The following is a 9,955-nucleotide window of genomic DNA, read 5'->3' as shown; positions in this document are numbered from 1 at the left end:
GTATAAACAAAGCATCAAAACATACTTATAACATCATGTTTTACATACGAACTTACCTCGTACTCGAAATTGTCGACTCGAATCATCTACTCTATAATCTTTGACTTCCCTTAGTCTAAGTCTGAATTCCTCTTTTCTTGATCTATAAGTATTCAAAATTAACCCTTTTATTCACTAAATTATTCAAAACAATCCATAGACACATATTTAGGGCATTTTGCAAACTAGCCTCACATTTTTACATTTTTACACCTTAGTCCCTAATTCACAAAATCACAAAATACAAAAAGTTTGCTTGTACACAAGCTTAGCTGAATTTTCATAGCTCTCATACCAATCCATACATTTTCATTTATTTCACATTTTAGTCCCTTAAAATAACATTTTTACAATTTAGCCCAAATTACTCAATTTCATAAAAAAATCAACGACAACATATGTTAACCCAAAACATATCTTTCATAATTCATCAACTAACATCACAAAGCTCATAGTTTCATCAATGGAATAACTCAAAAGAATAAAAAAAATCAGAAATTGTGACATGGGCTTGATAGTATACTAAGCAACAATCATAAAAACGTAGAAATTATCAAAAATCGAACAAAACTCATACCTTAATCAAGCTTCAACCATAGCCGAATGAAAACTTAGCGTTTGCTTTCTTCTTTTCAAATTTTCGGTCAAAAATGATGATAATAAGGATGATTTTATGATATGTTTTATTTAACATAACTTAATTACTAAATACCAATTTTAACCTTATTTATTTCATTAAAATTCCACTAATTATTGTCCATATTTGTCCATTCATTAAACCAATGGCCTATTCGCATCATAAGGACCCCTCATTTATAAAGCCAAACCAAATAGGCATTTTTAACATCTAGCACACAGCTTTTACCTTTTACGCTATTAGGACCTTTTTATTAAATTAAGCACACAAACATTCAAATTTTCATATGAGACTTTCACACATGCTAATTCACACATCATAAACACAGAAAATAATATTTAAACATTTCTCTGACTCAGATTTGTGGTTCCAACTAGGGTCTAAATCGGACTATTACAGACCCAAACACCCCAAATCATCCGTAACGGCGAAGAACGATTGTACGTACGGTTTGCATCGATCCAGTGTAAGGAATCTAATTAGTTTGGATTCATAAAATAGTTATAATTTCAATGATTTGTTTGAACTTATAAGTGGGTGTTTGGGGGTTGCTTCAATGGTAAATTGATTGAATTTATACTAAATTTTGCTGTAACACCCCTCACCCCGTATTCAACGCTAGAATAGGGTTATAGAGCATTACTAGACTTGCAACACATTTATACATACTTTTCACATACATTTAATCAATTCATACAATCATTATTCAATCTCAATCAATTTGTCCCTAATACGAGCCTTCTAGGCCCTAAACATGCTTTGGAAATGGTTCGAGACTAAATCGATAACTTAAGAAACTTTCACAAAACTTTGAAAATTTTACTCAAAACTGAAAACACACGCTAGTGTGGCTAGGCCATGTGTCTCACATGGCTACCAGACACGCCCGTGTCACAAGCTGTGTGGGCATTCGAAATAGGAGCACATGGCCGTGTCCCAGCCCATGTCTGCCCCGTGTAACTCTTTGACTTGGGTCATAAGGCCAATACACACGCCCGTGTGCCAGCCCGTGTGCTATAAAAATGGCCATACACACCGGTGTTCCAAGCCCTGTGCTAGGCCGTGCCAAACTTGTAGGGTATACTGACTTATACCACACGTCCAAGTCACACGCCCGTGTGTGAGGCCGTGTGGAACATACTAACTTGATTTCTAAAACCACACTAGGGGACCACAACCGTGTAACATGACTGTGTGTCACACACAGCTGAGACACACGCCCGTGTCTCTACCCATGTGGACAAAAATGGGCTATTTACCAAGCCATTTTGCCGCCCAAAATTAGGCACACGTACACAACTCATATGGCACATATCATAGCATTATTAGGCATATAATTCAATTCCAAATCAAGCATGATTTATACCAATTCCAACACCAACCAATACAAAACATATATACCACAAATTTCCATCTAAATTTATGCCAATCCTTGTCTTCTCAAAACATCAAAATGACCATTTACAAATATGCATTAATATGCTCAATTCCACAAACATACCAATTCACAAATCATCACCTATTGTCATTCGATTTAGCTATTCACAACAAGTCTTATAGATCTAACCTTAATCATTTAACACATTTTACAAAGTATAATCATATATATATAATTCAACCATACCATAATAGACCAAAATAAGCCATCACTCATGACTATTTATATACATACCAAACTATAAACATTTACAATGCCAATTCATATGGTCAAAATCATTAACAAGACATAAACAAAATGTCTAAAGTCCCTATACATGCCATATATTTAAAAATACCAAGTTCATAGGTGCCGTGAGATAGGTGGATAGTGTGAAGCAATCTCCGACGATCCCCGAATCCGAACTAGCTTTGTATTCACTATAAAACATAGAAAAATAAATGATTTAAGCTATAAAGCTTAGTAAGCTAGTATGAAATGAACTCAATGTAATCACATAAATATAACTCAATAATTTGAATACAACAACATGTAGCTTACATTAGCTAACAAACTTTTCCAATTCTCAATTGTGAGATTATACACTACCTTCAAAAGTTTCTTCGATTTGAAACTTATAATTCATATATGTACCTGTATCATTTAACATCAATTCCATACTCATCACCTCTTTTGTATAGTCGTTGAACCATTTGGAATAGAAGTTAGATACTCAAGGTTTTCACACGATAAGTACCTATACCATGGCCCGAAGCCAAATCAAGGTAACTTATCTCTTAAGAACCGGTAACATGGCTTGAAGCCAAATCAGTCGGTATGCATGGCCCGAAGCCAAATCGATATAACTCAAACCCGAACTGCTATATCATGGCCCGAAGCCAACTCAATGTATCCCCTAATGACATGTCACTAGCATCCTAAACTATTCCTAAGATTCAACCGGGATTTCGAATGTCGAATTGTCGTCGAATCAATATCGTTCATATCCATAGTCTCATATTCGTAATTTATGCTATATCAAAGCATATGAAATACATTTGTACTGAAATTTATCACATACGAACAAACCTCGAATGTGGAAATTACGAAATAAGTCAGATTAGTTGATAACTTTAGTTTTCCCACTATCTAAATCTGAATTTTACTTTTCTTGATCTAAATATATTCAAAATTAACTTATTTAATCATCTATTTATTCAATTCAATCCAAAATATAGATTAGGACTATTTTACACATTTGCTCCAAAACTTTCACATTTTTACAATTTAGTCCTTATTACACAAAATCACAAATTCATGAAATTTCTTCAATACCCAAGATAGCCGAATTACCATAATGCCCCTAGTAGCCCATATTTATCAACTTTTCACACATTTAACCACACATTTTCACATTTTCACAAATAAATCCCTATTTTACATTTTTACTCAAAATCACTTTATAAAATATGTAAATCTAACAACAAATTTCATATTTCATCATCAAACATCAAAAAACACATATTTTCATCAATGAAAACTTTCAAAATCTTTAACAGTTTTGCAAAATAGTCCCTAGGCTAGCTAGTACTAGTTGCAACGACCACTAAAACATAGAGATCATAAAAAACGAGACAAAAATCATACCTTAATAGACATCAATCCTTGGCCAAATAAAATGCCCTAACCATGTCTTTTTTTCTTCTTCAAATTCGGTTAAAGAAGAACATAAAAGATGATGGCCATTTGTGTTTAATTATTTTATCAATTATTAACCATTTTACCATTTTAACCTTTAATAATAACCTTTAAACATTACCTAACCTTGTCCAAAAATGTCCACTCAAGCTTCATATGGTTTAATTACCATTTAAGGCCACCACATTTAAAAACCAAAGCTATTTGACACCTTTAACTAATAGAACAACACCTTTGCACTTTATGCGATTTAGTCCTTTTTTCAAATTGACCAACCAAACGATAAAATTTCTTAACAAAATTTTTACAAAATCACATTATCATGTTGTGGACATTAAAATAATAAAAAAATAATTTTGACTTCAAATTTATGGTCCCAAAACCACTATTTCGATTTGACCAAAAACGAGCTGTTACATTTGGTTTAGGTTATTTAAGGAATTATTAAGGAAAACTAGAAGATTCGCTAGTGTGCTACGAGGAAGCAAAAAATAAGTTGTGGGTCCTAAACTCATAAAATTGTTTGAAAATGTTAAATATCATGTTATATATGATAAATTAGCTTGCTGATTGGATTTTATTAATAGCCAAATTATTGATGTTGTGAGTGGCTGAACTAGGTATGTTTCGAGCCTTAAAAGATTGACATGTTGGCAAAATTGATAGTTTGAAAGTATGGATGATTGAGTTTGTAATTGCATATTTGAGTTATTAGATATGAAAATGTTTGACTTAATGATATAATGTGTTGAGATATTAAGCTTATGTATGGTTTAAACGTATGAAATATTTGTTATATTGTGTATTGAAAAGGATATTATTTATGCACAATGAAAATCCATAAAGTATGTGAAATTGAACAATATTGATTGATACCAACATAATGGTAATTTGAAAGATTGGAACACTGTTTCCATTTACTTAAAGTATGTGATTATTGAGGACGTGTTGAGCATGTCAAATGAATGTGAAAAGTATTGAGATTTGATTTTGTATGAGATTGTGTGACATATTACATATGCATTGGGTTGGGATTTTGTGGTTGACGGAGGAGTTCCGTGTAGTACCGGTGGCATATTAAGTCCGCATTTTTCGTAGTCAGTGCACTGCACCTAGAGTACCGAGGGGATTGGAGATTTTATCACATATTATATGTTATTAGCGATTGTATCGCACTATTTGATATCTGGCAGATTTTCTGCATTACTGATTATTCAGTGGTTTTACCATATCGAGCTATGCTCATAATGTTTTGTAGTTTGGCAAACGGGTTCTGAGGAACTCGTAGTGTGTAGCGGATGGTATGGGTAGGAACCTTTTCGCATTGCATAATATGCACGACATATTCGAATGTTATTGATTTATGCTACGTATTGTATTTTGTTGTATTGAATGGTATTGAAATTCATGATTGTTACTCGAATGAAAGATGATCTAGGCTCATACATCGTTTGACATCAATTTGATAAAGGCTATGTAATGATATGAAATTCCTATGATGGTTCTGTTTTCTTCTGTTAATGCTAATATGTTTCACTCTATTTGATGTTTTTGCCAATTTAAATAATTATTCGGCTCACACTGAGCTTTTCATAAGCTCACCTGTAACACCCCTCGCTCGCATCCGATGCCGGGACGGGGTTCGAGGTGCTACCTAACTTTTACTAACACTTTCATACTAAACAGGGCCATGAAATCTCAAATAGTTAAAAACTTTTCTTTTCACATACAATCTGTCCCATATACGGGCTTACGAGGCCCAAAACATACATCTGGAGTGGTTCGGGACCCAATCGAGAACTCATGAAAAACTTAAAAAAATCTCTTGCGTTAAGGCTTCACACGCCCATGTGCTCAGGCCGTGTGGCCAGAAATAGGCTAATTATTAAGCCTTTTATCACTCTCACACCATATGCATAGATACATACTTATCCAATAACATACAACGTGACATAAATGAGCTCTTAAACATCTACAAACATGTTATGCTCAAGTTATTTTCTTATGCAATAAATATTATAGAATTTGCCTATATCATTACCACATACTAGACATAACTATCATTACATCACAAACCATTCATGAAGCATTATTAACTATTTACCAATCACTTAATCCTGCATTAGTTACTAGCTCATCAATGAATCTCAATTCAATCTCTAGGCATACATGTTGTAAGCCACATCACAAGAAATAATAACATAAATGCATAAGAATAATCATATGGGCCCATAACGATATTAGCCGACATAGGCCAATTTACATAACTAATACTACCTTAATAACAAGCCAATGCCTTTGGCTAAATCATAATATTACATACTCACATTAAAACCCTATACATGCCATAGACTCGAATCACTTGAGTTTACTTACTCCGATAACGTTAACTCGATAGGGTGATAATATATCTGACGGCCTCCAACCCGAGCTAACCTGGAAACTCTAAAAAACATGGGAAAGAAGGGGGGTAAGCTTTCGCTTAGTAAGTTCATATGAAAACAATAAGCAACTCATTAACTTGTTTTATCAATGTTTACAACATATTCTCAAGTTCACTACAAGCTGTCTTCTTGAGAAATAGTCACTAAATTATTTATATCTGGAGCTACAAAACTACGAATTAAGTTTCGTTAATTTTCCCTGAAACTAGACTTACTTTCATTTCTTTCATAAAATTTCCAGAATTTTTGGTTAAGCCAAATAGTACAATTTATTAGTTAAAGTCTCCCCTATTTCAGGGTATGACCACTCTGACCCCTGTGCACTACAAACTGAATTTCTCCCTATACAAAATTCCAACGATCATGCCGTTTATTTCACATAAAAATAGACTCAATAAGGAATCTATGAATGTAAGTTATAACTCTTAATAATTTTTTTAAAAGTTTTGGTGAATTTCTAAATTTAGAACAGGGGATCTCGAATTCATTCAGACCCTGTTTCACAAGAATTCAAATATCACACAATATGGAATTCTTTTTCTTACCTGTTTCTTTCATGTGAAAATAGACTCATTGAGCTTTAATCCCATATTTTATTCTGCCTCTAACTCATTTTCCACTATTTTTAGTGTATTTTCAAAGTTACACTACTGCAGTAACTCAAATCTGTCAAGGCTAAATTACTCATTCGTGATCATTGTTCACAAAATTAATACAACATCGTTTGTATAATCATCACCGAGACATTCATATCACATTTTCATTTACCATCTTACCATATTGTTGTTATGTCTAGTTTTCAACCCGAGGGTTAAGTACATACCTGTTCAAAGTATCCATTTCACAACATTTACCAATACGTCCCTTTCATCTCGAGTATTCCTCCATTTGAGTAGAATTTTGCCCGTTGAGCACATCGGAATATAATTCAGATACATGGAAAGTTTTCACATAAGTGCCACATATGTAGCCAAGCTACCATGTAACCCGCCCATAAGTGAACTCGGACTCAACTCAACGAGCTCGGATGCCTAGTTACATCTCACGAACTCAGACTCAACTCAACGAGTTCGAACATTCGCATCCATAAGTGAACTCGGACTCAACTCAACGAGTACGGATGCTCAACCATCCTAGTGACATGTCACTTGTATCCTAATCTATTCCTAAGGTTCAAACGGGATTTTCCTCGAACACATATCCTTGCCATCTTCCGTAAAATACCGAAACCAATACTCGGTAGCACTTTATATTTAACAGATAATACACATAACTTGCATTTTATTCGAAAATAACCACAAAGCATATATTTCATGATAAAAATTAGCATATCATATATTTAACATCAATAACTTAAAAATAACAATTATGCTACATTATTTACACATGAACTTACCTCGATACCACAAAGATGAAAAGACATACTCGTCCATAAATCGATTTCTTTCCGTTCTAGGTCCAAATCTCAATTTTTATCATCTATAACATCACATTTAGCCTACCAATCAGTCACAATATTCATATGGGTCTAAAAATCATATTTTTACCAATTTTCATTTTGACCCCTAAACTTTTGCATATTTGCACTTTTGCCCCAATGCTCGTAAATTAATTTTTATCACATTTCTTTACTCCTTGAGTCTAGATGAACCATTTTCATAACTATAGCAACTCATAATTTCAACTATTTTACACATTTACAACTCATTTTACAACTTAGCAATTTACCCCTTTTTAAGGTATTTTCATGCAATTTCTTTCACAAAAGTTGTTTATTAGACAACTAGGACTCATAATCTTCCATAAAAACACAGCAAACAACACATTTACTCTCATGGTAAAACCCTAGACTCTTCATCATTTTGCAAAATAATCCCCTCTTATGAAAGCTTATGCTTTAGGGGTTCCAAAAATACAAAAATCATCAAGCAAAGACATTAAAATCACTTACAAGCAAGGGAAATATGTTGCTGAAATTTCCCAGCTTCAAAACCCTTTCTTTGCTGCATATTTTGGTGAAGGGGAAGAGAAAAATGATAGCTTTTTCTTTTTCTTTTTTTTTATTTGTTAATAATAAAACTATTTTGTCTAATTTTGACTTTTCAACTATTTTGTCTCCCATGGCCGGCCATCACACTTTCAATGGCCTAATTTCACTTTAAAGACCCCCAATTTAAGATACAAGGCAATTTAACACCTTTAGGTATTAAAACACAACTTTTACTTTTTACGCGATTTAGTCCTTTTTCGAAATTGGACTAGAAATCGCTAAAATTAATATACCAAAATTAACATGCACTTATAAAATCATATTATAACACATAAAATAATACTAAAATAATTTTATCTGGCCTCGGAATAGTGGTCCCGAAACCATTGTTCCGATTAGGCCCAAAATTGGGCTGTTACATCACCCCCAATAGTGTTTAACTTTTCAGGTAAACCTTAAAATTAGGATCGGACTCGGCATTCGGAGAATCAACTTAGACCTCTGATTATTTTTTAAGTAAGTATTAATTAATCTCTATTGGTTTTGGCTAGTAATTTTTTATTATTTCTAGTCTGTGGCTTGGTAACTTTTCTTTTGGGGATTTTTGTATGCATGGATTACTCAAGCATAATAATCGGATAATGCATGATATCATACTTAACTAAATTTTGATATTGTTCCTTAGTTTCTACTACATTGCAAAGGAATCATTTTTGAAAAAAAAATTAATAAGGCAACTAAGTTTCCAAATGACTTGAAAAATGGTTTTTTCTTTTTGCTGCATTAGTTTAACATCGAGGTTTTTTTAAGAAGAGTGACAAGCAAACGGTTTTTCTAAAAGAACACTATCAACAATAAAATGAATCCTAAGTATAGATAACCTAATGAATGAAAGCTTTTAAGCTAACTTAAAGTACAACTACGGTTTTCTCTAAAATGAGTTTATTTAAGGTCTTTAAAAGTAACGTAAGTTAGCTTAGCCATTTCGGTGGCTAATGTAGCCTTCTTAATCTAGCCATAACATCTAGGCTGGGTTTGGGAGGTTACATTTAGTGATATCAGAGCCTTAGTTCAAAACCTCGGACTGAGTTTTTAAATCTACTTAAGTAAGTTGGCATGCATGCATACATGAAAAAGGAGAAATTTTGGGAAAAGCAAGCCATAGAGAGTTTTGAAAATGATATACTACAAAGAAAATCAGGTTCGAGACTCTGATGCCAGTTGCAATAGAAAAGATGCTGTTAAGTTATAAGTAAACACTTGAGGCCTATTACTATAGACATAGAACTGAAATAGTTAGTATTTAATTTTTCTTTGAAGCTGTACGATAGGAAACTAAAAATTGACTAAAGTTAGCTAGTGATTATTTTTTTCTGAAACTGTAGATTAAAATTAAGACCATAGGATACATAATTAACAACTATAGAATAAGGAACCACGGGGCTCAGTGTCAAGCTACCCAATTTGAGTCATTTGCTTTTCAAGGAATTGTGCCTAACACTAAGAAGACTGACATCATGATTGCACATTGTCTGTCCCCAAATGATATTAGGAGTGCTAGAAAAGGTTTTCAAGATTATGGTTGAAAGGACTAATGCAGAGGGAGAGACTAAACGCTTTGAGTGCAAAAGAAAGGAAAGGAATAAAGTTCAAAAAAAGAGAAAGTCTACTTCCACTGGACCAAATTCGTGACCTTTAAAGTGGGCCAGATGAGTCAGACCTCAACAAAA

At 33.2% G+C, this 9,955-nt stretch overlaps 1 long non-coding RNA gene across 1 annotated transcript; it reads right to left on the bottom strand.

The window, feature by feature from the left end:
- Positions 1-5,894: 5,894 nt before the first annotated feature.
- LOC107949254 (uncharacterized) lies at positions 5,895-7,721 on the bottom strand. Its single transcript, XR_001697681.2, has 2 exons — positions 7,632-7,721; positions 5,895-6,236 (listed from the first exon to the last, which is right to left on the bottom strand). It is a non-coding gene; the product is annotated as an uncharacterized lncRNA (long non-coding RNA).
- Positions 7,722-9,955: the final 2,234 nt, after the last annotated feature.

This window comes from Gossypium hirsutum, chromosome A04 (genome assembly GCF_007990345.1).
Source record: "Gossypium hirsutum isolate 1008001.06 chromosome A04, Gossypium_hirsutum_v2.1, whole genome shotgun sequence".
Lineage (NCBI taxonomy): Eukaryota > Viridiplantae > Streptophyta > Magnoliopsida > Malvales > Malvaceae > Gossypium > Gossypium hirsutum.
This window is presented reverse-complemented; position numbering and strand designations above follow the sequence as displayed.